General features: G+C 50.7%; 2 long non-coding RNA genes across 2 annotated transcripts; one reads left to right on the top strand and one right to left on the bottom strand.

The window, feature by feature from the left end:
* Window positions 1-15,295: 15,295 nt before the first annotated feature.
* Window positions 15,296-19,484, bottom strand: LOC135967471 (uncharacterized). Its single transcript, XR_010581610.2, has 2 exons — window positions 19,385-19,484; window positions 15,296-18,690 (listed from the first exon to the last, which is right to left on the bottom strand). It is a non-coding gene; the product is annotated as an uncharacterized lncRNA (long non-coding RNA).
* On the top strand, window positions 19,045-26,900 carry LOC141409012 (uncharacterized). The gene is made up of 2 exons (XR_012427056.1): window positions 19,045-19,818; window positions 21,880-26,900. It is a non-coding gene; the product is annotated as an uncharacterized lncRNA (long non-coding RNA).
* The last annotated feature ends 453 nt before the right edge of the window (window positions 26,901-27,353 follow it).

Below are 27,353 nucleotides of genomic sequence, written 5' to 3' on the forward strand. Positions count from 1 at the left end.
AAAATTGAAGCACTGGATTCTATTATCCTGAAGGTCATTGCCAACTCTGGCAGTTAAGGATTCCCATCATCTTCCTCCAGGGACTTGCAACTATTTCCTGAGTGTAGCATAGGTTCATGCGCCAGTCACAAAGGGGATAGTGCTGTCCTGAGTGCTGAAGGAGAGACTCCTGCAAGCCCTGGGAGCCGGCAAGTTTTCTGAGCAATGCCTTTCCCTGGGGCTTCCTCCAACCTTTCCGCATGAGCTCCACTGAAAGCTGACTCTGTTTATGATCACATTTCATGCTGGAGGGGGTTGTTCAGGTTAATCCATTTTCTCTCTCAAATTCCTGCCTCTTTCAAGTGTGCTTAAGATTTCTCTGCCCAGTCTTGAAATGCTGCCTCCCAAGCTGTTTATGCTTTCAACCATATTCTTCCCTGCCTTTGCCCAGCTGCAGTTCTCTAAGTCCTTCCTCCGCAGGTCATATGTCCCTTGAACATTTACCTATGAGGCTACAGTCTGCCAAGTCTGCCAGTCTGAGGGACCCTTAGGTTTGTCTGCAATAGAAGGAACCTACCCATGCTCTGGCATCTTTCTTTGAAAGGTTTTCTGGGCCCTGTATCAGGGGAAAAGGTCAGGGACACTACAGATCAAGCTTTAAATTCAAGTGGGCAGCACCTGGCTTCTCAAAGCATAGGCCTTCTGAGATCTCCAAGCCAGATGACTGGACTAAGTTTGAGAACCAAAGAGGAATCAGACATGGAATGAAGAATGCGTCGTCTTAGTCAGGAGAGTGGGAGATGGGGATTGTGAGTGTCAATTAGGGAGCCATGTGCCCAGAGGTTTTCATCTCCCCGCTTATTCCTTCCCTTCTGAAGTGATGCCTGAAATAAACCCAACTCCAGCCCACTAAAGCTAAAAGAGGGTTTTCTGAAGGATCTTGAGGGATCTCACCAAATTCGAGGATGAGTTAATGGGAAGAGCAGGGATTATGATGGGCTTCAAGAACGGCTTGATCCAGGAGTCAGAGTGCTTGGGTCACCTCTTGAAATACCTCATGCTTCTCTGTGCACATCTGTTTCAGTTCCTGCTGCAGATTGGTCCTTTTTTTTTTTCTTCCCAGACTCATGGAAGACACGCTGGGCTCCAACAGCTTTGGTGTTTGATGTGTTACTGTTTCAGCCACCCAAAGAGAGACTATTTCAAATTTCCCTGTCTTTCCCAAATCCAAAGCTGCCATGGAAGGGATGTGATGGCCTAGCTTGGATCAGGCACTCACTGCTGGACCAGTCAACTATTGCCAAGGGGGTAGTATTGTTCTTGGAGTCCTCTGTGTGCCACTGAAGGTCAGGGCAGGGTTGAGATAGGAACAAGAGGGGTAGAGACTCAAGAGTTGGTACACACAGGCACTTCTTAGCAATGCACCACGCACCCTTCCTTGTTCCTGACTGTGAGAATGGCCTCTAAGGTGGGCATTGGTGATTAGCAACCTGTTTCAGAAATTCCTGAAGCTGATCAGGTCCTCCTGACACCCAGAGTCCTCCTCTCTACCCTCCATGGCTTCCTTGTGCCTCCTTCACACCCAGCATCACCCACAACCTGAAGTAGGTTGGATTCCACTCACACAGGAGGCTAGAGACACTCTCAACTCTCCTTTCCCCACTCGGTCAGCACATTCCTGCAGCCTCTTCATCCTCCAGCTCTGGACCCAGGCACAGAGATCCAGGCTGGATCAGAACTCATTTTTCACCCTCCTCGCCAGCTAGTTATCCTCATGAGATGCTCTCCTCGTCCCTTACCTTCCCTTGCCAGGGAGTTTTTTTTAGGAATCCCTTACTCCGTGAGGAATTTGTCAAGGCTCCCCCAAGAGCCTTTTTCTGATGCATTTGGATCTCGATTTAAGGAACAGCCGCTCTGACTGACACATACTTTCATCAACTTCTTTTTCATTTGTATTGAATTCCGTTTTCCCTTGGGCTTACTTTCAAAGAAGCTTTATCATCTCTTCTGCTGGATCTTTACCTGAATATGTCCTGATATTTCTGCTGTGAGGTCTTTAGTCTGCCCATTCCGTCTGCCACATCCCTGAAGAACACAAATGTGCCTGTGCACCAAAGGAACTCCCAGTTTACAGGAGGGAGTCATTGGGAAAATAGAGGATCTTGTATTCATGTGAGTTTCTGCCCACATCCTCTTCACGGCCCTAGACGTTTCCACATGCTAATGACAGGTTTTTTCTTTTCTAAACAACAAGTCACGTGAGCTAGGGGACTCGTCCGCAGCTCAATTACTCTTGGAGGAAGATTAATTGTTTCCGAAAGGTCTCTGGGACAGAGACATGATGTGCCACCCGGGTTCTTCTCAAACAGCCCCTCCAGCTCAAAGATAGTGCTGAAAATTCAGCTAAAGGGGCACCTGCTCTGTGTCTGAGGATTTAACCTGCATTGCTAGATGCCTGGGGGACAGTCTGGTCTCTGAGTAATGCAGACGTATCCAATGTGTAGACACCATCAGCCCATGGAAGGCCCCACCCTCCTGGTCACCTGCTTTGTGACACATATTTCCTGCAGGACAGACCTTTGCCTATGAAGCCAAAAGTGAGTCTCTGTTGCTTTCCATTGAAGTCGATACATGGCAGGGCCTGGCCCTCCGCAGGCTCCTATGCCAGCAGGTGCGGATAAAGCACACAGATATTTCACATGGTTCAACGTCTTGCTTGGCAGGAACTCAGAAGAGAAAGGCCTTGCCCTTCGCCTAAGAGGTCAGGGAAGGCTTCAATGGGGCATTCGTTTTTAAATTGGTCTTGATGCAAAGGCCTGAAAAAGAGAGAGAAAAGATGGTTTCTTCTAAGATGATCCAAGAGGACTTTTCTCCTGGTGCTCAACCTTGGTGAGTCTTCATTGGAAAAATGCCGGAGCCAGGAATTAAACAGGATTACATAAGCATGCTGAGAATATCGAAAGACTCGGATCTACTCCTCCTTGTGAAGTTTCTGAGGAGTGTCAAACAAAAATAGAGGGTTTTGATGCCATCCAGGAACAAGAATCATCTCTTCCAGACGGTCTTTCTCGAATTCTCTAAATTCCCACAGTCTCTCCCTTCTTGAAACACCTGAGGGTCCCCACTGAGGTTTCAGAACTTCCTGCTAGGAATGGTAACTGTTTGCTGTGGCTACATTTAGCCTTCCTAGTCAGATTTTAAGTTTTGTGACAAAGCCTGGGCCTGATTCCTTTTTAACACAGACACGTGTGCATGAGCTCACATTTACAGACAAGGGTCCCGGTCCGGCCTTGTATTATCCATCACCTTTCCAAAGGCAAGTGATAGAAAACCCAACCCAACTGGCATTAGGGAAAAGGGGAATTTATGGTGTTTGCTTAAAGGAGAAATCTCAGGTGGTCTTGCTTCATTGCTTCAGGTGTGGCCTGACCTCAAGGCTCTGCAGAACTGTTTCCCTCCAGCTCTTGGTTTTTCCTTCCCACTGTGTTGATCTCATTGCCCCACTCCAGTTGGTGGCATTGATTTTTCAGGCTTGTGTCACCTTAACATTCCAAGTTCCAGGACAAAAAAATTAAAAAATGCATACCCTTTCCCAAGAGGCTGAGGCTCAGTCTCACTGCATCTGGCCGACTGTGACTGGAGCACACGCCCACTCCAAAGGCTTCACTGTGGCCATGAGTGTGATGCTCTGGTGGGCCAGAACTCAGTCCCATGTCTGGTCCTGGAGCCAGAAGTAGCAGCAAGTTCCTGCAAGCATTGGCACTGAGAATGGGAGAGGGGTGACTGCCCAGATGGATGTGAGCGTCCTGTCACCAGGGCGAGTGGATGGTGGGGGACAAAGTCAAGTTCTCTGCAGGCATCACCAAGTGCCGCTTTCCTGCAAGGAGTCCCAGCGCTCCCTAGTCTCCCAGCTGGTCACTCCACAGGGCACTCCCCCTACTCTTCCCACCAACCCTACAGAGCTGTGCTCATCTTGGAGTCTGAATGGACTTCCAGCTTCCCATTGCCAGGAGCACCAGGCCAGTGGCAGGCTGGGTCCAACAGGTCCCTGCTCCTGAGGCCTGGCTGGTCACCTGGAAGCTCAACCCTCCCCGCTCAGCACTGGCTGCGTCACCCACTTCTCGGCCGAAGCCACATTATGTTTAACTCCGCTCGTCAGCCGGCCCCTATTTTCTCATGAAGTCCAGGCTCTTTACGGCTTATTAATGTTTATTCAGTCTGTTTAAAGTACACTGCTACTCTTAGAGACTCACTGCTCCTCTCTACAGAATTTAATTCCCTGAACAGCCTCTTCTGGTCCCAAGAAAGCCGCCCCAGGCAATCGGAGGCCGAGACTGAGCCTGCTGCTGCTGGGTAATGAGCCGCAAAGCCATTTAACTGGGGCACAAGGAAATCTGAAAACTCGTGGGGCCCCAAAGCTGCTGGCGCTGTGCTTTCTTGTCACTGACATCAGGCATGCGTCCTCTCCCTCCTCCTGCCCTGTCTTCCCGCCCACTTGCTGAGAGAGGCCAAGACCTGGGGAATATTTGAGAGGTTGGCTGCGTGGCCTCAGATGATGGGAGATGTCCAATCCCCAGGCCCAGCCTCTATGGCCTCTTGCCAGCCACCCACATGTGCTCCTTGTTTTAGAAGTCAAGGCAGGGCTGGCTGGCAGCTAGTGTGAGCTGAGGCCCTCAGGGAAGCCGTCGTCTGCACCCTGGCTCTGCCTGCTGATGCTGTGGGAGCAGATGCCCAGCCTGGTGCATGTGGGCGCTGGAATCCAGCAGGCCTGTGAGGTGAGGAAAGCTAGGCCCACTCCAGCCTCCTCAGCCACACGGCCCACACTTACAGGGAGCTTGGTAATGGCTACTTCACAAGGAGCTGGGAAGAAAAATGAGGGCAGAAGGGAAAAGGCCTCAAGGAAGTAGGAGTCACCACCATCTTCTGGGGCCCCACTGACCAGGGAGAGGAAGCCAAAGCGCAGGAACCGATCCACTCACAAAGCAGACACGTGTCCTGGCACTGCAAGTGCACGGATCCAAACAGAGGGGGACAGACCAGGCCAGATCTTCCCATGACCTTTAGCCCCAGAGGGACTTGTGCTCCAAATTTCGGAGCACCCGTAAGGTGCCTGCAACAGATGATGTGTAAGACTCTGCCCCCGCCCCGGGGCACATGGAATCCACTCGGGGACTGCCCCAGGCTAAACTGTGTCTCTGCCAAATTCATACACTGAAATTCTAAACCCCAGTTCCTCAGCATGGGGCCTTCTTTGGAAATACGGTCATTGCAGATGTGATTAGTGAAGTGAAAATGCCGTCATTAGAATGGACTTTAACTCAGTATGACCAGTGCCTGTATAAAAAAGGGAAATTTGGATACAGACACGCATAGAGGGAAGATCATGAGAAGATGCAGGAGAAGACGGTGCCTACAAGCCAAGGGGAGAAACGTGGGGCAGATTCTCCCTCCAGCCTCAGAAGGAACCAACCCCGCTCATACCTTGATCTTGGACTCCCAGCCTCCAGAACCTCAAGACAATAAATTCCAGTTGTTTAAGCCACCTTGTGTGTGTGTGTGTGTGTGTGTGTGTGGAGGGTGGGGGGGGGGCCACGCTTTGTTCTACCGGCCCCAGGACACTAACACAGAAGAAAATGGGAGCCCCCTGAAAGAGAGAACTCACTGCCTGGGTGCCGGACCGAGGGCAGGTGCACAGAAGTGGTGCCAAGGAGCACCTTGTTCCCTGAGAGCTGCCCTCCTGGCCACACAGAAGACTCCTAAGCCCAGGAGGAGGGGAAGAGGCTGGGAAGGTCAGACCTGAACAGCCCTACCTGCTACAGGTGAGGATGGTGACCCAGCTGTCCTCCTGGCTGGACCACTGATGCCAGACCCTCTCCACTTGTAAATGCCCCCTCCCTCTCCACCTGCCCTTTGAGATCTTGCCCATTCCAGCCTCTCTGTCTTCATAGACCCCAAATACCCTAATGGCCATAAGACCCTGTTCCCCTCCTCTCCTGGTCATTTATACTTCGTGATCCCACTGGCTTCCAGGGAAGACTTAATATGGTGTTGGTGACAGTGACACCTCTGTGCCAATTTCCAGAGCTGAGCTCAATGTTCATTTCAGCAGGTGGTACCCGGCCCCTGAGCCTGAGTGGATGGGGACGATTCACTGGAGACCATTTTCCTGGCCATGGGTGCCTTCTCATTTCCCAGTGCTCACGCCTTCGGATGGTTTTGCAAAGGCGTCCTTCCCCTGGCCACAGGAGATGTGATCCATGTTCATGTGACTCAGAAGCAGAGACCAGCAGCTGCCTCCCAAGGAGGGGAACCGTTGCCCAAGACCTGAACCTATGCTGCTGTGTAGAGAAACAAGTGCGGCCGGGCACTAGCCACTCTAGAGGATACATCGGGTTGAAGGTTGAGCTCCCTCTCAGATCCTGATATGGTTGGAGGGGTCAAGCTCTGCTGGCAAAATTGAAATCACCCCTTACAGCTGCCTGATGGAGGCTTTCGGTGGGTACTTAGAGCCCTCTTCCCTCATGTCCTTTCTGAGAATAATGTTCCTCCAACCATGCAGGCCTGGCCTCCTTGCTTTGATCCAGAACGGGCCCATCTCAGGGGATACCTGGCCTTTGTTCCTGACCACAGCCCCGGAGAGGGAGGGCATAGCTTCTTTTCACGCATTCCAAGGAGAAAGGGAGGTGAGTGGCATGCCCGTGGTCCTCCGATGGGCCCTGCCCGGTGTGCCCAGCCTGCAGCAACAGCAGAGGGTGGATCAGTATTGGGCTCAGGCAAGCTTTGTGGTCTAGGACGAAGCACGTCACCTCTCTGAGCGCTGGCGTCCTCGCTGTTAAAAATCTTCAATGCACGTGCTTCTGTGTGGATCGCATGAGGGTTGAATGAGCTCCTATAGGCGGCAGCTGCTCCCAGGACACAGTTTAATGTTTGTTCTCACCTTCTTACTTAGAAACATCATCCCAGCTGTATGTGGGGTATCAGTGAACCCCCTAATGCACTCCTTGTATTTCCCAGCTGACTGAATGCTGACTGATGAACATGAGCGGGAGTGGTGTGAGTTACTTCTGGGTGCAGGATCTGGGTGTGCCCTCCTCCTGGCCCCTGTGCAGCTGTAATGCTGGAAGTATTAGTGGGACTTCCAGGAATGTCCCTTAAAGGGAACTAAATCAGGTGGAAGGTGCCCTTGTTTTGTCCTCTTCCCTCCACTCCTTCCTTTTTCTCTTTGTCTAGAATAAGAATGTGATGGCTGGAGCTCCAGCATCTTTTTTGGCCCATGAGGTAACATTAAGAATGGAAGTATTGCATGACATGGCAGAAGTACAGAAAGATATTGAGTCCCTGAAGACACCAAAAGCCCTGAGGCAGCCCTCTCTCACCTGCCTCTGAAGCTCCTATGTACTTAAGCTAGTGCTATTTTACGATTTCTGATACGTGCAACCACACTTTATCCTAACTTTTGTGATCTATAAAGCCATGTGCACAGTGCCCAGCACATAGTATGTGCTGATTAAATGAAAGTGACTATTAGTAGGTTGGACCCATGACTCCATCCTGCCTCTGGTTTAGAAATTTAGAGCCATTCCCATGCATCCTGCACACATTCCCATCAGTTTCTCAAGATTAGCTGCTGCTCAATTAATACGTGGGGTTTTCTTTGTGTTGTGTGTCTAGCCACACGCTGGCATCTGCAGTAAACCTCCTTTCACAGTTTACAAACTGTGCCATTTGATTCTTAACTAAAATCATGCAGCTCTCAGAGGGTTGCAGCCTCACCTGCCAGCTGAGGAAACGGAGGCCCAGAGAGGTCAATCTGCTGATCCAAGGCTACCCCGTCCCAGAGAAGCCCATCCATGGCAAGTGTGGGTCTTGGTGCTCTGACTCCGTCCTCAGGCCTTCTGTCATGCACTGCTATAGCCCCTTCTGTGGGATCCTGACCTCAGGGAGTATTGTAAACAGCAAACACTCAATGTGTGCAAGCAGAGTCAAGGCCAAGGGGTAACAGGGACACAGGGAGCCATCCAGGCAAACAGGGCAGGAAGGACAAGAGTGGCTCAGAACAGCCCCGAGGACGGCATGGACTTGGGCTGGGAGGGGATAGCGGGACGGTCTGGGTGCCAGAATCTGCTCTCCCAGGAAGTAACAATCGCCCCTCATGGGTCTGCAGCTATTTAAAATCCTTGATTACACCATACATCCACGGCCTCGGCATCCGGGCTTATTTTCATTCCACTTCTCTGAAGCCCTGGTGGGTTTCTCTAATCACACTCAGAGTCTGGGGTGGGGGGTAACCCCTGCAGCCTGCACACGAAGGTGGGGGTGCCTTGTCCCCCCGATGAGCTGCCTACCCCACCCCTCACTCTTGAAGCCACTCATGGGAGTCAAACTGCCTGAGGAAGGGCTGGAGGTGTGGATCCTGTCATTCCGACCTCTGCATCTCACAGTCAGCCCCTTGAGAACCTTGCAGGAAAATCATCTGACAGAAAGGCCATGGGAGGACCATGATGCATTTGAAGGAACTACCCTAGACAGGCCAGCTCTTTCTAAGGGGAGTTTGGGCCAGCTCTTTCTAAGGGGAGTTTGGACAAGGAAAGATGGCAAGAGAGTATGGAGATGAATGACAGCAAGAGAGTATGGAGATGAATGACATCCCTTTTAAAGTTTCAAGGTACCACCCTCTTCCTACCCTGGAAAGGAAAGCCCCTGGGCCAGTGTCTGGTGCACAGAAAGGACCCCGTAGCTGCCGGCTCTGCCCAGTGTTCTGTGTCATTGCTGAGCAACTTTTGTGCTTCCACAAAACCTAGAAGGTGAGGGCTTGAAAACCATCACTTCTGTGGATGCAATTGTGTATGTGTCTGTTGCTGGGTTCACTGGCTCTGGGGCTTTTGAAAAGTCCATTGTGAGTCTCCTCCAAGATCCTGGAGTGCTGCAATGCTGCCTGCACCTCTAGTTCAGGTGCAAGATCGGCTTTTGGCATGTATGTTTGGGATAGATGCCCCAGTGGGAACTGGGGCTCCGGTATTGCTGACACCTTCCCCTTTCCTCTCCCATGAACTGGCAGTGAAGGAGAGGTGAGCAGATGAGCATCGCCACTGGAAGCACAGCCCCTCCGCCTGTCTGAAGGGAGAGAATGATTCACTCTGACCTCAGCAGCCCCAGCACTGGGTTTGTGAAGACAGTAATTCTAATACAGTTTTGTTTCCTTTCATCAGCGTGTTCCTGTTTCCGACCTTTGACACTGCCCGAACTTCAATCAGATCTTCAGAAACCTGCCTCTCTTCTGTACATCAAAAGCACAGACAGGCTGATGGGGACTCGGGGCACTTATCATTTGCGAAGCTGGCAGTGAGACACGATGCTCCAGCCACTGTGTGGCTGTCAGACTCCGGAGTCAGAGCTCCGTGCCATGGGGAAAATACAGGAGGCCCTTGGAGGTTGTCGGGCTCCAGCCACTGTGTGGCTGTCAGACTCCGGAGTCAGAGCTCCATGCCATGGGGAAAATACAGGAGGCCCTTGGAGGTTGTCGGGCAAATGGGAAGATGAATCTCACACTTATAAGAGACGGGCATCAGCCCCCACACTTCTGAGACGCCTTGAGCCTTTCGGGACAAATGCATGAGGAATCAGCTCAGTGAGGTGCGTGGGGCGTGGGGTGAAGTACAGACCCATAGGATGTGGTTCCAGGTGGAGGACATTTTCTAGCAGAGATTTAGATGCTGCACCGTATAAGGGGCAGCCAAGATAGAGTGATGGGGTCAGGTTACACCCCGGCTGAAACAGCCTGACCAAGTATATGAAGCAACAGTTTTCAGGACACTGGACATCAGGCAGTGAAGGACAGTGGTCTCCAAGAAATGAGAAACACCAGACTGTAAGCCCAAGTTCACCACCTGGACAGAGTTTCCAGGCAGCAGCATGGGGAGGGGGATGCAGACAGATCCCTCAGCCTCTCTGAGTTGAGGAGACTCTGCTAAAAAGTCCAGGAAGGCAGAGGCGGCCGCATCAGAGTGCCAGAGACAAGAGAGAAAGCAGAGACCTGCAGATTGGCTGAGGTCTCCCTAACATCTTGTATTGAGTACTTGCCAATGGATGGCAGTGAAAGAATGACTTGAGGCCAGGGGAAAAAAAAACCCTGAAAGAATTAGAGGGGAATGATTCTAGAGCTCCAACCAGATCAAGAATAGTGCCTGCTCCCACAAGCCAGCCTGGGAAACCTCATAATTGATGAACATAGGGGAGAACACTCAGAGGTCCTATGCCTTGGTTATGCCTTGGTATTGGGGCAAAATAGTCCTCAATGAAACACTACCCTAAGCCCGCGTACGAAAGCTTGAAAGCAAGACCAAATAGATCAAACTGTTTCCAAGTAACACAACCATATCCTGGAAAAAAGCACAAGCATATTTATAGGAACACAAAAATATACAGCACGCAATAAGGCAAAATTCAAATGTGTGGCATCCAATCAAAACTTATCAGACATGCAAAGAAGCAGGAAAATATTACCCAGAGATAACACAAATTATAGAATTAGTAGATGAAAACATTAAAACAGTTGTTATAACATTATCCCGTGTGTTCAAGAAGCTAGAGGAAAGAGACTGAACACAGTCTCCGTATATACAGATACAGGAGGAAAAATACCAAATCAGACTTACAGAGATGAAAACTACAATGTCAGGTATGAAAAACTACACTGGATGAGATCAATAGCATTATATATATATATAAATATATATACACACACAAAATAATTTTATGTATTATATGTGTGTGTGTGTGTGTATATATATAATAATTTTATATATTATACGTGTGTGTGTGTGTGTGTGTGTGTGGTGTGTGTATAAATTTGAAGGCATAGAAAGGTAAGCCATCCCTAAGAGGTCATGGGAAGGGAGCTGAAAATAATACACAAAGTATCGATGGACCATGAGACAATTTCAGTAGCCTAATATGGATGCAATTGTAGGTCTTATTTTTACAAACTGATCAAAGAGGGAGGGTGGATAGGAAACGTGTAAAGGAGTACTGGCCTAAATATTATTCAATTGGATGAAAACTACCAAGAAGCTCAATGAACCCCAGGCACAAGTGTACTAGTCCAATCTCACACCGCTATGAAGAAATACCCGAGACTGGGTAATTTATAAAGAAAAGAAGTTTAACTGACTCACAGTTCTGCACGGCTGGGGAGGCCTCAGGAAACTTACGATCATGATGGAAGGCACCTCTCCACAGGCAGGAGACAGAATGAGTGCCAGCAGGGGAAATGCCAGACACTTATAAAACCATCAGATTTCTTGAGAACTCACTCACTATCACGAGAACAGCATGGAAGAAACCACTCCCATGATCCAATCACCTCCCACCAGGTCCCTCCCAGGACACGTGGGGATTGTGGGATTACAATTCAAGCTGAGATTTGGGTGGGGACACAGTCAAACCATATCAACAAGCAACATGACAAAAATGACACCAAGGGATATCATAACCAAACTGCAACCAGAGAAAATGACAAATTATGTGTAGAAATCATAAAAAATTATTTGTATAATTTTTATACAAATTGTGTACAAATCTTTTGTACAGATTATGTGCATGTTATGTACAAATTAAAAATTTAAAAGCAAGAGTTCACTGACAATATGAAACCTACAAGAAACTCCTTTCAAATATAAAGACACGAATAGGTTAAAATTAAATGGATGCAGAAAGACATACTAACCATGAGAAAGCTGGGGCGGCTATACAAATATCAGACAAGTAGATTTTAGAGCAAAGAATATTAAAATGAGGATAAAGGAAGTCACAATCTCTTGATTGTGAAGTCAGTTCCTCAAGGTGACATAACAACCCTAAACATCCATATACCTAATTAACAAGCTTCAGAAGGCCTGAAGCAAAAACTTAAGGAGCTGCAAGGAGAGAGACAAATGGCAATTATAGTTAACACCCCTTTCTCAATAATTGGTGGAACAAGTAGACAGAAAATCAATGAGGATATAGAGTATCACTATCACCTGGGTTGATCTACTTAGCATTTAAAAGGCACTCCACCCAACAACAGCACCATGCACGCTCTTTTCAAGCGTGCATGGAAAATTTGCCAACATAGACCATATTCCCATTTATAAAACAAGTTTTGATGAATTTCAAAAGATACGAGTTGTGGTGCGATAGAGTCTGGATGTGGCCCCCTCTAAATCTCATGCTGAAATGCCATCAGTGTTGGAGATGGGGCCCAGCGGGAGGTGACTGGATCATGGGGCAGATCCCTCATGAATGGCTTGGTGCCATCCCTTTGGTGATGAGTGAGTTCTCCCTTAGTGAGTTCACCTGAGATCTGGTTGTTTAAGTGTGTGGCACCTCCCCCTTCTCGCTTACTTCCACTTTCCCCATGTGTGATGTCAGCACCCCTTTGCCTTCCACTATGATTGTAAGCAGCCCAAGGCCTCACCAGCAGCTGAGCAGATGCTGGCACCATGCTCCCTGTACAGCCCACAAAGCCGTGAACCAATCAAACCTCTTTTCTTTATGAATAATTCAGTCTCACGTACTTCTTTATAGCACTACAAGAATAGCCTAATACATGGTGTTACGATATGTATTGGTTTTCGTCCATGGTTCTTGGTTCATAGCTCCCATAGTTCCTTTTTTTTATTTATTTTTTACTTTTTGAGATAGAGTCTCACTCTTTCACCCAGGCTGGAGTGTAGTGGCACGATCTGGGCTCACTGCAACATCCACCTTCCGAGTTCAAGCCGTTCTCCTGCCTCAGCCTCCCAAGTAGCTGGGATTACAGATGTGCACCATGACGCCTGCCTAATTTTTGTATTTTTAGTAGAGACGGGGTTTCACCAAGGTTGGCCATACTGGTCTTGAACTCCTGACCTCAGGTGATCTGCCCGCCTAGGCCTCCCAAAGTGCTGGCATTACAGGAGAGAGCCACCACGCCTGGCCCCATAACTCTTGTCTTTTACCATAAAACTGGGTGTGTCAGGGCCTCAGGGGCAGGCCTCAGGAAAGAGAAAGTCTGTGATCTTCTCCTGCCCTCGTTTCACCTGCCCCAAGGCACGACTCTAATATTCCCCTACTTTTCTGATTGTAGGTATTAAGACTCTCCCCAAAGGGGATCCCACCTTATCCCGGGGGAAGAAATGCTAACTGCATGAAGTTTCCATAGAAACCCAAGAGGACTGGGCTGTGGGACCTTCCGGACAGTTGAATACTTGGAGGCCAACAGGAAGGTGAAGAACTCATTCACGTGTCCAGAGGGTGGTGCACCCCAACTCCAGGGGCAGAAGCTCCCATGCTCAGGACCCCTCCAGACATTGCCCTATGTATCTTTTCATCTGGCTGTTAATTTATATCCTTTAAAATATCCTTCTTAATAAACCAGTAAGTGCAAGTGTTTCTCTGCATTCTGTGAGTAGCTCTAGCAAATCAATCAAATCCAAAGAGGGAGTCGTGAGAACTCCAGCTTGAAGTCAGGTGGTCAGGAGTTCTAGAGGCCCAGACTCACAACTGTGGGGAGGGAGGAGACTGTCCTGTGGGACTGAGCCCTCACCCTGTGGGATCTGGTGCTATCTTCGGGTGGACAGTGTCAGAACTGAATCGGAGGAAACCCAGCTGGTTTCCGCTGCTTGATGCATGGAGAAAACCCACACGCATTTGGTCACAGAAGTCTCTTTTGTATTGACAGTTGTTGTGGTGTGAGAGTAGAGGAAAAACACAATTTGAAAGAGCTTTTCCCTACACGCAAATTGTATGAAGTACATTCATTCTCTGACTACAGTAGAATTCAGCTAGAAATCAATAAGAGAAAAATACCAAGAAAACTCACCAGTACTTGGACATCAAATAACACACTTCAAAATAGCCCATGGGTTGAAGAAAAAGCTAAAGAAAAATTGAAAATTGACAATAAAAATTAAACATAACTTATCTAAATTGTGGGATGCAGCCAAAGCAGTAATTGGAGGAAAATTGATAGCACTCAAATGCCTACTTTAGGAAAGAAGACCTTTAATCTTTGACATAAGCTTCCCCCTTAAGAAATCAGCAAAAGAACAGCAAATTAGACCCTAAGTAACTAAAAGAGAATAATAATGACCAGTGTGTAAATGACGAGTTAATGGGTGCAGCACACCAACATGGCACATGTATGCATACGTAACAAACCTGCACATTGTGCATATGTACCCTAGAACATAAAGTATAATAATAATAAATAATATTATTATTATTATAAATAATAAATATAATAATAATAAAGAAATCAATTAAATGAGAAACAGAAAAACAATAGAAATTGATGAGATTAGAAGCTAGGGTCTTTGAGCTGATAAACAAAATTTTGAAACTTCTAGTCAGACTGGTCACATAAAATATAGATAAGACACAAATTACCAATATTAGCAATAAAAGAGGTGACACCAAGACAGAATCTATAGAGGGTTACAGAAATGTCAGCTACTACTGCCCTGCGGGCTCTTCTCTCAGGGACCTCAGAGTCCAGTTATCAGAGACGGTGTCCAATGCACCCCCATTCCCACCCACCCTGTACCTGGCCCATCAACCTGTGGGCAGAAAGGTTCAGCCTGCTGGAGGAATGTGTGAATGGCCCCAGCTGGTCCCAGGATTCCAGGGTGATGGAGCTGCTGCCTCACATTCTTGGTGCTGACCTCTTGGCCACCCTGAACTCCCTTTCTCCTCCCAGGGGATTCTGCCCCAGTACAACTTTGATTTGGTTCTGTCAGACTGGCAAGTTGATTTTGCATTTGCTCTCAGGTTCCTCAGGGTTCTCCTAATACATGCAAGTGGGCATAAGTGTTACCCATGGTTACCACCTGAGAGTGTCAGGAGTTGGTACCAAGATGGCACAGTCTCATTCCTCTGAGGAGGCAGGTGGGGAAAGGAGGGTTGCTGGCTTGGGACCTGAGGGAGCGTCCACCTCTGGGAAATGTCCTTTCCTGGGGAAGCAGCAGCTTTGCCTCACACTGAGCTCATTGGTTCCTCCAGGAAGAGTGACCCCTCTGGCCTGTGATTAGACCCACACTATTTCTCTAATGTTTTATTTATAGACATCTAAGTGTGAAATTCTGATAAATAAAAGATTATGTCATCCCCACCAATCCCCGGTTTTCTCACCAATCAGCCTCTCAAGAAGCAAAGTATGACACACACATTTCACCCACTCTCAGCATCACTGAACTCGTGTTCCAAATCAGGGCAGGGAGGGGGCTGGCAGGGAGAAAGCTTCCAGCATAGTAGCATTAATGTTTCAGCTACAGAGACAGAAAAAAATATTCTTAAGGAAATGTTTGTGTACCTCGTTGTATTTATTGTTCTATGCGGTCTAACAAATTACCAGAAATTTAGCAGCTGAAAGCATCATGCATTTACCATCTCACAGTTTCCATAGGTCAGAATTCTGGGAGTGTCCTCTGCTCAGGGCAACATGGTCGAAATCAACGTGTCAACTGGGCTGTGCTCTGATCTGGAGGGTGGACTGAAGAAGATGCTTCCAGGTTGATTCAGGGTGTTGACAGAATGAGGTCCCCAGTTTCTTGCTGGCTGTCAGCTGAAGGTCGCTCTCAGCTCCTAGATGCCACCTGAAGTTCCTTTCCACGTGACATAAAGTAAGGCAGCCTACTCCTTCAAATCCAGCAGGATGGTCTCTTTGTGCAGGGATGTCCTCCCCCAGCCCATGGAAGGGCTCAGCTAACTGGGTCAGGCCCACCTGAGGGAATCTCCTGTTGGATTATCTCAAAATCAGCTGATTAGGGGGTCTTCACTGCATTCACAAAATTCCCTCCACTTTGGAATATAATGCAACCTAATTGTGGGAGTGAATCCCATCACCTTCCCTGTCCCTCCCCCACTCAGGTTGGGGGTCACACAGGGCATGGACATCGCGGGGCAAGAATCTTGGAGGACATCTTTGTGTGCTCCCTACCACTCAATTAAAAAGACAAAAACTTTAAAAGGAGGAGGACAGAAGAGAAGGAGAAGAAGAAGAAAAGCAAGAAGAAGAAAGGGAGGAGGTAAAAAGAAAGAGGAGGATGAGGAGGAGGAAGGCTAAATCAAGCTCATTATTAAGGGAGCTTTGTGCAGCCCATGGCTGTCACTGAAGATGGTGGTGTTTCAAGCCTCACCTTATGCACCACTTTTCCTGAGGTTTGCAGGCACATTTGGCGTTTATGTGACTGCAGTCTAACTTTCGTCCATCATAAACTACAGCCACTATGGAGCACCATGGGATTTGTGACCTAACAGGGGGAAAGTGTCCTGGGCCCCATCTCTTATTATCTCTAGAAGGATGAAGGGGTGCTTTTAGGAGTGCTCACTGGGGGGCAGGCAGAGCCCTGGCATAGACGGCCAGGGTAGGGCTCCCAGAGACCTCGGGAGAGAGATTCATATGGCCAGAAAGCCAGAGGCAAGAGAAACCTGAGGCTGTGGGGAGAGGGGCCTGGCAGCAATGGGTGAAGCCATCTGAGGACCACCTACGGCAGGAAGCCATGGAGCTCCTTGCCAAACCTCAGTGGAAAACCCCAGAGAAGGGGGCAATCCCAGGTGCCAATGGTGGAGATGCCCTGATTGGTCTCTGTAAACAACCCCCTGTCCTCCTGTTCCCGATTGGTCTCTGTAAACACACCCTCCTGTCTCCCTGTTCCTGATTGGTCTCTGTGAACACCCCCCTGTCTCCCTGTTCCCCACTGGTCTCTGTAAACACACCCTCCTGTCTCCCTGTTCCCGATTGGTCTCTGTAAACACACACTCCTGTCTCCCTGTTCCTGACTGGTCTCTGTAAACACCCTCCTGTCCCCGTGCTCCCGATTGGTCTCTGTAAACACCCCTCTATCCTCCTTTTCCCGATTGGTCTCTGTGAACATCCCACTGTGCTCCTGTTCCCTAAGCAGATTGCTGCAGGTGAGGAGGTGCTGCGTGCACATTTTGCCCTGTCATCTTCTATTTCAGTTACCCGCCGCACCCCCCACCACCCCCCGCCTGGGGAGGTCACTTCACCTCTGCAGCCTCAGTCTTCTCATCTGTAAAATGGGATGATGGCCACACCTACCCAACAGGCTGCCATGAGGAGCAAATGAGAAGCTTGTGAGAGTGCCTTGCAAACTGGAAAGTCAAAGCGGCCATTAGTGCTTTGATAACCTGCAGGACCGCAGGAAGAGGGAGTCCAGCAGTGGCGGCAGCAGCTGACGATGCCGCTTCTCCAGGTGACAGCGTCAGGTCAAAGGTACGGCTCCTCGCACTCCACCTAGGGCAAGACCAGGAGGAAACGGCACCTTGCCTGCTCAGGTCCAAACACAGTAAGGACAAGTGACATTGCTGAGCCAGACAGGCAGTGCTTTGCAGAACGAATGTCCCTCACCCCATTGCTGTTGAGCGCACTGACCATTGCCAGGCTGGCAACAGGCCCTCTTCTCCACCAGTAAACAGGCAGTGGTGAGGCTGCCTGTCTGTGTGCCAGGCAGGGGCCCGGGGACAGCTGTGGGAAGAAATGCGATGGTTAGAGAAGATAACTGCAGAGGCGGGGCTCACCCTGCCTCCAGCCAGCCCACACCCAGCCAGGGCGTGCAGACGAGCAGAGAGGGACGTGAGGGTGACAGGTAGAGGCTCACCTGGGGGCCCACCAAGTTTTCACCTCCCCTTGTTCTCTTCTCTTTGGGTCCTTTCCCTGCCAGCTCCCTCGGCTTAGGTGCAGTGAGGGCCGAGAGGCTGGCGAGAAGGAATGAGGTCAAATGTGCTGGGGAGACCTGGGGTGGGAATTGTCCCTTGGTGGTCCCGAGAAGGTGGGAAGCCTCCCGTGCCCGGGACTCCTAGCCTCCTCAGAAGGGGTGAAGCTGGATTCCCCACTGCACACTGGGAGGGCTCCTCTGACAGCCTCTGCACGTGCTCAGCTCATAAAGGCAGGATGTCAGGGGGACAGCGCCTCTCTACAAAGTATCACACACTGAGTGTCTTAAAACAACAACAAACCACACACACAATGTACAGACCCGGTGCCACCAAGACTGACATACTCTTGCACATGGGTGGGTATATAGCACGGTCCCAAGGCCCCATGAACACTCAGCATGCTCCCTGCCTCTGCAAATGAAGAGTGGTGACAATGGACACCAGGTCTGTGGATGCTGCCAGTTGTTAAATACCCTGGGTTTTGGCCCTGCCCTCCTGGCTCATTGGCTCCTCATGCTACTCTCAGAAGTGTATGCTACTGTTACTTTCCACTTTACAAAGGGAGAAGTAGGATCCAAGTAACTGGGGAGCTCACCAAGCCCCTGCAATGATGGGGTGGAGCAGCAGGGTCAGCCAGGCCTCACCGCATCACAGACCCGTGCTGGCTCTGCTGGGTGGCCCCTCTGCAGCCAGTGATGGGGTGGAGCAGCAGGGTCAGCCAGGCCTCACTGCATCACAGACCCGTGCTGGCTCTGCTGGGCGGCCCCTCTGCAGCCAGTGATGGGGTGGAGCAGCAGGGTCAGCCAGGCCTCACTGCATCACAGACCCATGCTGGCTCTGCTGGGCGGCCCCTCTGCAGCCAGCGAGTGGGAAGGGCTTTCCTCTTGCCTGGTTCCGGGCCAGAGTCACAGCCTGGCTCCCAGCTGACTGCAGGAGGAGTCACACAGTTGGGTGAGCCATGATTGACGGGCATCCTGCCTCATCTGCCAATCACCTCTAGGTCAGAGACAGGCCCTAGAGGAAGAAAGAGAAGGACAGGACCAGGTGAGGCAGGCCATGGGCACAGATGAGGCTGTAGGGGTACCCCAAGATCTGCAGCCCCCTCCACCTCTTACCCACCTACTCCAGAGGCTCCCAAATCCCCCCTCTGCTGCTGTGTGCAGATCCCACACCACATGCAGGGGGTGCAAGCAGCTGCTGCCACAAAGAGCTCCCTTGCAGGCCCCTCGCAGCACAACTGGGGACAAGGGTCCTTTGTCAGACAAGTCAAACCCCATCAGCCCTGCTTGGCAAACACTGTGAGCCTCATGGGACTCATCATGGCCATTGTCCTTGCCAGCCTCCTGACACTGCCTTCTCCCTGAAGCCACTTGGCCTTGATTACCGAGCCTGTGGGTGCCCTGCAGTCACCTGCCGAGTGAACCCCTGAAAGGCTACCCAGGAGGCAGGCTCAGGGCAGCAGCAGCTGGCAAGCAGCTCACCAGGAGCGCAGCTTCCAGGGCACCAGGGAGGCCAGCCCCTTGATCCACTGGGCTGCACCTTGCTGGCCTCGGCTGCCCCTGGCTGCCTCTGGTGTCCATCCTGACTTCCCCCTGTGGAGGCATTTCCCCAAATAATGTACCTTCCATCTTATGCTTGAAGAAGGGGCGCCACCACCCATCAGGGTGCAAGCAGGTAAACCTGAGAAGGAACACACCTGGCTACTCACCGGCTGTGTGAACTGTGCACACTGCTGGACCCTCCGGGACTCAGTCTGCCCACCTGTGAAATGGGGACAGTCACACCCGCCGTTCTGGATGGAAGTGAGGACAACAGACAACATGTTATGCCCCTGAAGCACAGCACGGGCTCGAGAAACAAGCCATCCTGAATGTCGCAGATGGTGGCCTCTGCATGTCATGGAGGACCAGGAGGCAGCATGGCAACAACCATTTTCATATTTGGGAGCAAAACCCAATGGAAGACTTCAGCCTTTTCTGGCCCTGATCAAGGGCGCATGTCTGTTCTAATGAGGCGCACAGCCTAAGGAAGGGGCTTAGAAGGAGTCAGCAGGGCCGGGGTGACTGCACTGGACCGAGGCTGTTACCGGAGCATGAGAGTCCTCTCTGCAGCGGGGAGGGGCTCACGGCTCCTCAGGAGGAGGTAAGGATCCTTTCTGGGGGTTTTCCTAGGTTCCCCTTTATCATCCTTTCTGGCCCCTGCCCTGAGCCCTCGAACACAAACCAGATCCAGTCTCTGCCATTTCCCGGGCTCAAGTGGGACAATGGGTCAGGGTCAGAATTGCCTGCCCAGGCTCTGAGGGAGTTAGAGGGATGCTGTCCCCGGTGGGAAGTGCAGGAGGCACAAATGTTCTGGATCCAGAGGGACCAAGGGTGGCTCCTGGCTCCATGCTGCCCACCAGGCCCTGAGAGTCCCATCCTGAGAAAAGCAGGGGAAGGGGGGCTACTGGACCCCACTGAGAGAAGCAACGCTCATCAAAGGCGAGCGCAGCCTGCTGCCCTGGAACTCCGAGTACTACAGACAGGAGCTGCAGGGTGGCCCCTCCGAAGCCGGATCCACGTCCTGGAGCTTGTGGCTGTGACCTTATTTGGAACATAGGTGTTTACAGATGTCCTCAGGTTAACGATCTCGAGATACGATCATTTTGGATTATCCCCATAGGCCTTAGTCCAGTGATAGGTGTCCTTGTGGGAGAAAGCAGAGGGTGGTTTGAGGCAGACAGAAGGGAGTGAAAGGAGGAGAAAGCACCATGTGGAGAAGGAGGTCGAAACCAGGCAATGCAGCCACAAGCCAAGGAACGCCTGGGTCCACCAGAGGCTGAAAAAGCAGCAGGGACCCTCCCCAGGGTCCTTGGAAGGAGCATGGGCCTGTCCACACCTTGGTTTCAGACATGTGGCCTCCAGGACCAAGAGAGAATACATTTTTGTTGTGTTAAGTCACCCTGTTTGTGGGGAGTCATTGTGGCAACCACAGAAAACTAACACAAGAACTGAATAAAAATAAAAACAGCCTCTGACTCCCCAGGATCAAGATTGGGACTGGATGTGGGAAGGGCTGGGGCTGCCACCACCACAGGCCTCCTCCTCTGAGCATCAGTGGGTACAGGGTCCCTTGGGGACCCCATCAGCCCCACACTTTCCTGCCCCAGGACCCAGGAGGAGAGGGGAGGCTCAATGTCTCTTCTGTGGAGGCCACCAGCTTCTGACGTGGCTCCCAAAGGTCCTGCTTCCCGCTGTCCTTCAAACTGAGTGCAAACTCCCTCAGAGCCTGAGGGGCTGGCGGGTGACCCTGACTCCCCATCTCCATATCATTCATGGTCATGTTGGCATCCATTCTACGAAACCCCCCAGTTTGAGGCCTCTCCCTAAGGTGTCTCCCCATCCCCATCTCCCACCCCGACCCTCTTTTCTGCCAAATTGCTCTGCTTTCCCTTCCAGCACAGCCAGATGCTCCCACCCCAGCCCAGGGGTCTTCAGCCCTCACCGCAGGTGAACGTCACACAGGCATTGGTTGGGTCACTCGCTTGCCGTCCGTTCGCCTCCTAAAATGTAGTCCTTTGTCTCTTTCATGGCATCTGACAGCAGCACCCACTGCAGCGCAGGACAGACACAGCACGGCACAAACAACCATGGATGGTGGCTTCAGGTATCGCCCTGGGCATGAGACCCGGCCTGAGGCCTGGCCCTGCCCAGCTCTCAGCCAGCGCATTGTCTCCCCAGAGGCCACCTCATCTCTGTTGGAACAGACAGCAAACCCATGCCAAAGGCAAATCCATGCCAAAGGCCTTCCAGAGAGAAGCAAGACAGGTCCCAGACACCGCCCCCACCCCATTTCATGATAGTCCCTGCATCTGTCCTCATGCTTCAGATATAGACAAGCTGGAAAGACAACGTTCTGAGCTGACTCAGGAAACCTAGTGGGGAGGAAGGAAAATTTTTCCCTTCTGTTTTTTATTTTGAGCTGGGCTCTCACTCTGTCTCTCAGGCTGGAGTGCAGTGGTGTGATCAAGGCTTATCGCAGTCTTGAACTCCCAGGCTCAAGAGATCCTCCCACCTGTGCCTCCCACAGTACTGGGATTACAAGTGTGAGCCGCCACACCTGGACTTTCTTCCTTAGGTGTCGACCTTAGGCAAACTGCCCAGATTCATTCATTTAATTACTCATTCATTTAATTTACTCATCTTTCATTCATTCACTTCACAGACAAGCCTGGAAAGGAAACCACAAGCCCAGCTGAGTGGGTGTGCTACAGTCTGAATATCCGTCCTCTCCGGAACCCGTGCTCAAACTTAATCCCCAATGCAGCTGTGTTCAGAGGTGGGGGGTCTTCACTCGGTGACTGAGTCATGAGGGCTCTGCCCCCATGAGCTGATTCACCCGTTCATGGATTCGTGGATTCGTGGATTATCAGGAGAGTGGGACTAGTGGTCTTACAAAGACGAGGAAGAGAGACCCTGCCAGCCCCTGCCAGGCCATGCCCTGCACAATCTCAGGGATCTGTGGGGTCCCTACTAGCATGAATGTCCTCATCAGATGTCAGCTCCTCAGCCTTGGACTTCCCACCCTCCAGAACTGTAAGAAATACATTTATTTTCTTTATAAATGACCCACTTTTAGGTATTCTGTTACAGGCGACAGACAGTGGACTAACACAGGGTGCTAGATGACAGAGATGCTTCATCAGTGCAGCAGAATGAGCCCTGGGGCCCGGCACAGAGCTGAGTACCTGCCAGGATAACCTCCCACAGGCCCCACCCAGCTGGGTGTCATCAATCCCGTTTTGCAGGCAGAGGGACCCAAAGTACATGATGGTCTAGGATCCTGCCCCGTGGAGTTCGGGTTCAAATATAAGCAGAGGACTCAGAGCCTGCACCTGTTGCCATCATCTGGGGGTGGCCACCTGCCAGGAGTGACCTTTCCACCCACCCCGTGGACTCCAGGGTGGGGAGCTGCTCTGACTGGTCCCTGCACCAATTGCCTTCGATCTAAGGGATGGGGTGGAGGTCAGTGAATGTGGCTGCAGGGCCCCTCATAGGTGATGTGGGTGGGGGCATCACAGATGACCAGGAGGGAGGGGCCCTTGTGGGGGTGAGGGCAGCCCAAGGCGCCCACTTCAGGCGCCCCCAGCTTCCTCCCCTTACCCTCCCACCTCCTTCCACATTTTCCCTTTTACACAACTGGCGCCATTATTTTGTCTTTTTTGCTTTTTTATTTACATTTTCACATTTCCCCTTCACATCTAGGTGGCCAGTGTGCAGGACGGAGGCCAGGCTCAGCTGTGGCTAATCTAAAATGTCATTAATATAAATTGGGGCTAATTACTTAGTTCCCTTAGGCAATCCCTAGCCGAGCTCCGGCGACAGAGGCCTTCTGGAAAACAGAAGGATGCCTCCACCAGAAGGGGCCAAGGCTTCCTGCAGAAAGCTCAGCAGTGCCCAGTTCCCGCAGCCCACGGGTCATCTCTGGAACAAGGCGCTCTGAAGGCTTCTGTCCCTCTGGCTGCACAGGGCAGCAGAGTTTGACACAGGTCTCTCTTCCTCGTGTTCGATACAGAGTTTGATACAGGTCTCTCTTCCTCATCTGTGATACAGAGTTTGATACAGTTTTTGGTTCTCTGGGGCAGAATGGCCCCAGGACAGGAGCACTGAGCACCAGAGCCCCACGCCTGAGCCCCCTGCCCACCAGCCCTCTGCAGCTGCAGCTGGTGAGAACCCACTTTCTTCTTCAGAGCCTCCCTCTCTGCAAACTTCCAAGGTCGTATAGTTACCAGATCAGGTTTGAGGTGAGATGTGACTGCAGGGAGGATGCTCAGTGCAGAGACACTGGGGAAGGCCCTTTTTCCCCAGATCCTTCCAGCTAAAGTGCACTGGCATCTGAGCAGAGGGCTGGGGCTCCTCCCTCGGGGCAGGAGCCCACGACTGGCTTCTGGTACCCAGTAGGCACCAAACAAATGCTCTCTCTGTCCATCACGACATCAAGCACTGGCCACAAGCCATCGGAGCTGAAACTTTGGGCCACGGTACACAGATGACTTAACAGGCACTGGGCCTGCATACCAACCAACAGCTCTTAGGTAACTCCTTAAAGGAGAGTAAAACAGCGTTTAAAGATTAAAGACAATGGTGAAAATGCCGAGAGATGGATGGTGGCTGTGAACCCTCACAGGCCCCCTAGAGCGGGCTTGATGAAGATGACTTGAACCCTAGACAACCCTGCAGCTGTTCTCGGCTTGCTCTTCCCTCCCACCATCCCAGCCCACCGTCTGGGGCTGCAGGAGTCACAGGCAGCAAAGACCAGCATCGAAGAGTTTCTCACTGAAGCCACTTGCAGAGTCTGTGGTACGGCAGGTTGTTCAAGCCTGGGAACTTAAGTGTCTCAACTTGTGGGAAAAGATAGAGGGAGCTGCCTGTCGCACTAGACTCTAGGGATCCTTTACATGATAATGCAACTTTGGATGGAGTTTCTAAATATTTCCAATATGCATTATTGATTTCCTGCTCCAATCAGCAAAGAAAAAATGCATCTCAAGTGGAGAAAGAATGAAATCTGGAACACCGAGCCATTTCCCGTGGAACCATCTTCTTAAACAATTCCATTGTCTTATTCTTGGCTTTCAAATCATGCTCTTGGCCATCCGTGGCCTTTCCTGGTCTGTGAAGAAGGTGAAGAGCTATTTTCAGTCCATCTCTCATTTGAAATGCTTGTCTGAGCATGGTCCCCCCAGCTTCCATGTGGAAAGCGGAACGTGGCTTCCTCTGCACTCTTCCTCACGCTGCTCGGAACCCTGGAAAGATCAAGGTCCTGGTCTCGACCTCACTGTCTGTGGAGAGAACTACTCCCTGCCCCTGTGAACAGAGCCTGTCAGCACTCGGGTCCCTGGGGGACCTGTGCACCAGAGCCCCATCAGGATGCGTATGCTAGGCAGGCACACCGTTGGGATTGACCACATGTGGCTTTTCAAGTCTTCAGTGAAGCTCACAGAAGCATCACTGGCCATGCAAAAACTCGTCACCTATAACATGGACCTGGGTGTCCTCAGCTTTTCTCCCACAAGGTGAACTTCATCCAGTCATGCAGCGAGAGGCGGGCTGATGTGCACACACACACACACACTGGGAATGACATTTACACCCGCCGTGTTCAACAGCATCCTGGGATGAGGGAATGCTGCCATCATCATCCCATCCCTTCCCAGCATGATCGACAACTTAACTTTGCAGTTGGTTTTTTTCACACTTCTCAGCAGCAGCCTGACGTGCACCTCTCATTGCCTTGTGCTGTGCAGTTATGAACAATATATTAGTTCTGATCTCTGTTCACGGTTGACAAAATGTATCACTCGTCAGTTTTGTGCTGGGAAACCTAATTTAGCATTTGTCAACAACAGCTCACTTGGCTGACCAGAGCCTCCACTCTGCTCTTCGGAAAATGCTCTGAAACTTCCACGGTGTCATTCTTTGAAAGTCTTGTAAGAGATCACAGCGGGATGACAAAGAGCAATGGAGTCACTATCCCAGCAAGTTTCGGCTTTCAGGTATTCTCCACCGTACTCTTCTAAGCTTTTCCTACCTGCTGCATATGCAAAATCTTCCTGGACTTGCCCCAGCAGGGGCGCAGATTGCAGGATGGCTTTCTATATTTGTCCCGGAATCAGGCACACACCAGTTACATTGTTTCAGTTATTCTAAGCTGTGCTGTTTATGTTTCCATTTGTATCACTAATTTTACGCTTTACCTAACCATTTTTGAACCATGGATCTATGTTTGTGAACTGGGAACAGATTACATCACCCAGCAAAAGTAAGAAAAAGCACAAATGTTTACAAACGTAGAATGACATGCCAATTCTTTCTGGATGTGATAACCCAAGGGTAGGCACCCTGTTGGACTTTGCTGCAGGGAGCCAGCCAGCCCAGACGTGTGGTTCATGCCCAGCCTTTAATGGTTATTAAAGACATCATGCGATTTCTGTGAAACATGTAAGCGAAGTTGTTTCATGGCTTTTATCCTGAAACAACCAACGACCTAGCAGGCAGAGTGGTTGCCAGGGTCCACCAGGGTCTACCAGGGCGTCAGCAGACACCCAACGAGAAATGTCCATCTTGCCCAAGGCTGTGGGTGGCTCAGGGCCGGGCCCATGCATTGTTTCATCAGAAGCATGCATATCGTGGACGTAAGGGAACAACATCCTAGGACGAGCCAAGCTGGGCAGGCAGAGACCTGAGTTCAAGTTCAGTGCCCTGAGGGCAGGCCAGTGGGACGGCCCCTCTTGGCTTCCATCTTCTCTGCTGCAAAACAGGAATGAGACCTGCTTTGTGCTTGAAGGGATGTAATGAGATCACACGTTCACAATTCCCTACACAGGGTGAGCATTCACTCCCGGCTGCTGGTAGCACTTATTATTATACAATAGCCAATTGTTAATAATATTAGTCACTCAGAAATTCATCTTACGAAGAAAATATCTGCCTAGCACCATCCTGCTTTCCTGAAGAGCACCCATTGTTTTGCTCTCATGAACCAGATCGTTCCCTGTCTCCTGTCTCTTCAGCAAGCTGGAAGTTAGAAAGTGGAGTTGGATCCCATCCACCCCAGGGAGGAACACACAAGCTTCCAACCAGCCCTCATCTCCCTGTTCCACGTAGAAACGTGGACGCAAAGGCAACCCGCTGGGTGCAGCAGATGAAACCATTCATTGACAGTTTACTTTTGGCTTACTGCATGTTTCTCTCTGGTTAAATATTCATTGTGTGTTTTTATTTATTATTTACGAGGCACAGGGGAGAGTCTGAGTCTGATTTCAGTTTCACAGATGGGATCAGTTGCATGAATTTTCCTTATTCTCCAGGAGGCCAGCTCCTGGCACAGACTTTAATGACAAAACAGCCAGACCCCGGTCCTCAGTCTCCCTCCCGCCCACTTCCCCATGAGACCCCTTTCTTCTGCTTCCTGATGCAGCTGTCACCTTCCACGGCAGCAAGGAAGCAGCGCGTGGAGTCCAGGGACAGTGGGCCCTCCCCGTCCCCAATGCTAAGGTGCTCCACCTGCTCCCACCCCATGTGTACCCAAGTCAGAATAAAAAGCAAAGCTTTCTCCCTGAAAGGTGTTCATGATGTCACTTTTGTCCCAGGAGTATTTGGGTCCCCATTCTTCACCTCTCCATTTAAATTGATTAATTGTCCTTTAAAAATGAACCCGGAAAATAAATTGCCTAATAAAATAAATTATCTTGTACTCTGTGATGCCCAAAATCCACTGAAACCTGAGAAGGACCTAATGAAGCAGCAAAGAAATGACTAATGCAGGAAATACACTTAATAAAGAATAATTGATCAGTGAACGCAGGCTCCTCACGCTCCACCAGGGCTTCCCTCGGAGAAGCTCAGATTCCTCTCACTCCGGAGGCAGTCTCAGGACAACAGCAGGAGCCTGATGGACAGGGCAATTAGACATTTTCTATGAGTCGCCACCCCCCAGCCTCCCTCCCCCAGTGAAGGATGGTGCTCTGACTATGGATGAAGTCAGCCAGGAGGACGGTCCTGGAGCAGCAGCCTTCAAGCCTGTACCCCCTCCTCCAGGGACTCTGATGTTGACCCTGGCATGTGGCCAGGACTTCAAAGCCAGTGTGGCACCCCCAGCCCAGCAGCGTCCCCAGCCTCACAAACGGACCATTTGGA

Source organism: Macaca fascicularis, chromosome 1 (assembly GCF_037993035.2).
Source record: "Macaca fascicularis isolate 582-1 chromosome 1, T2T-MFA8v1.1".
NCBI lineage: Eukaryota > Metazoa > Chordata > Mammalia > Primates > Cercopithecidae > Macaca > Macaca fascicularis.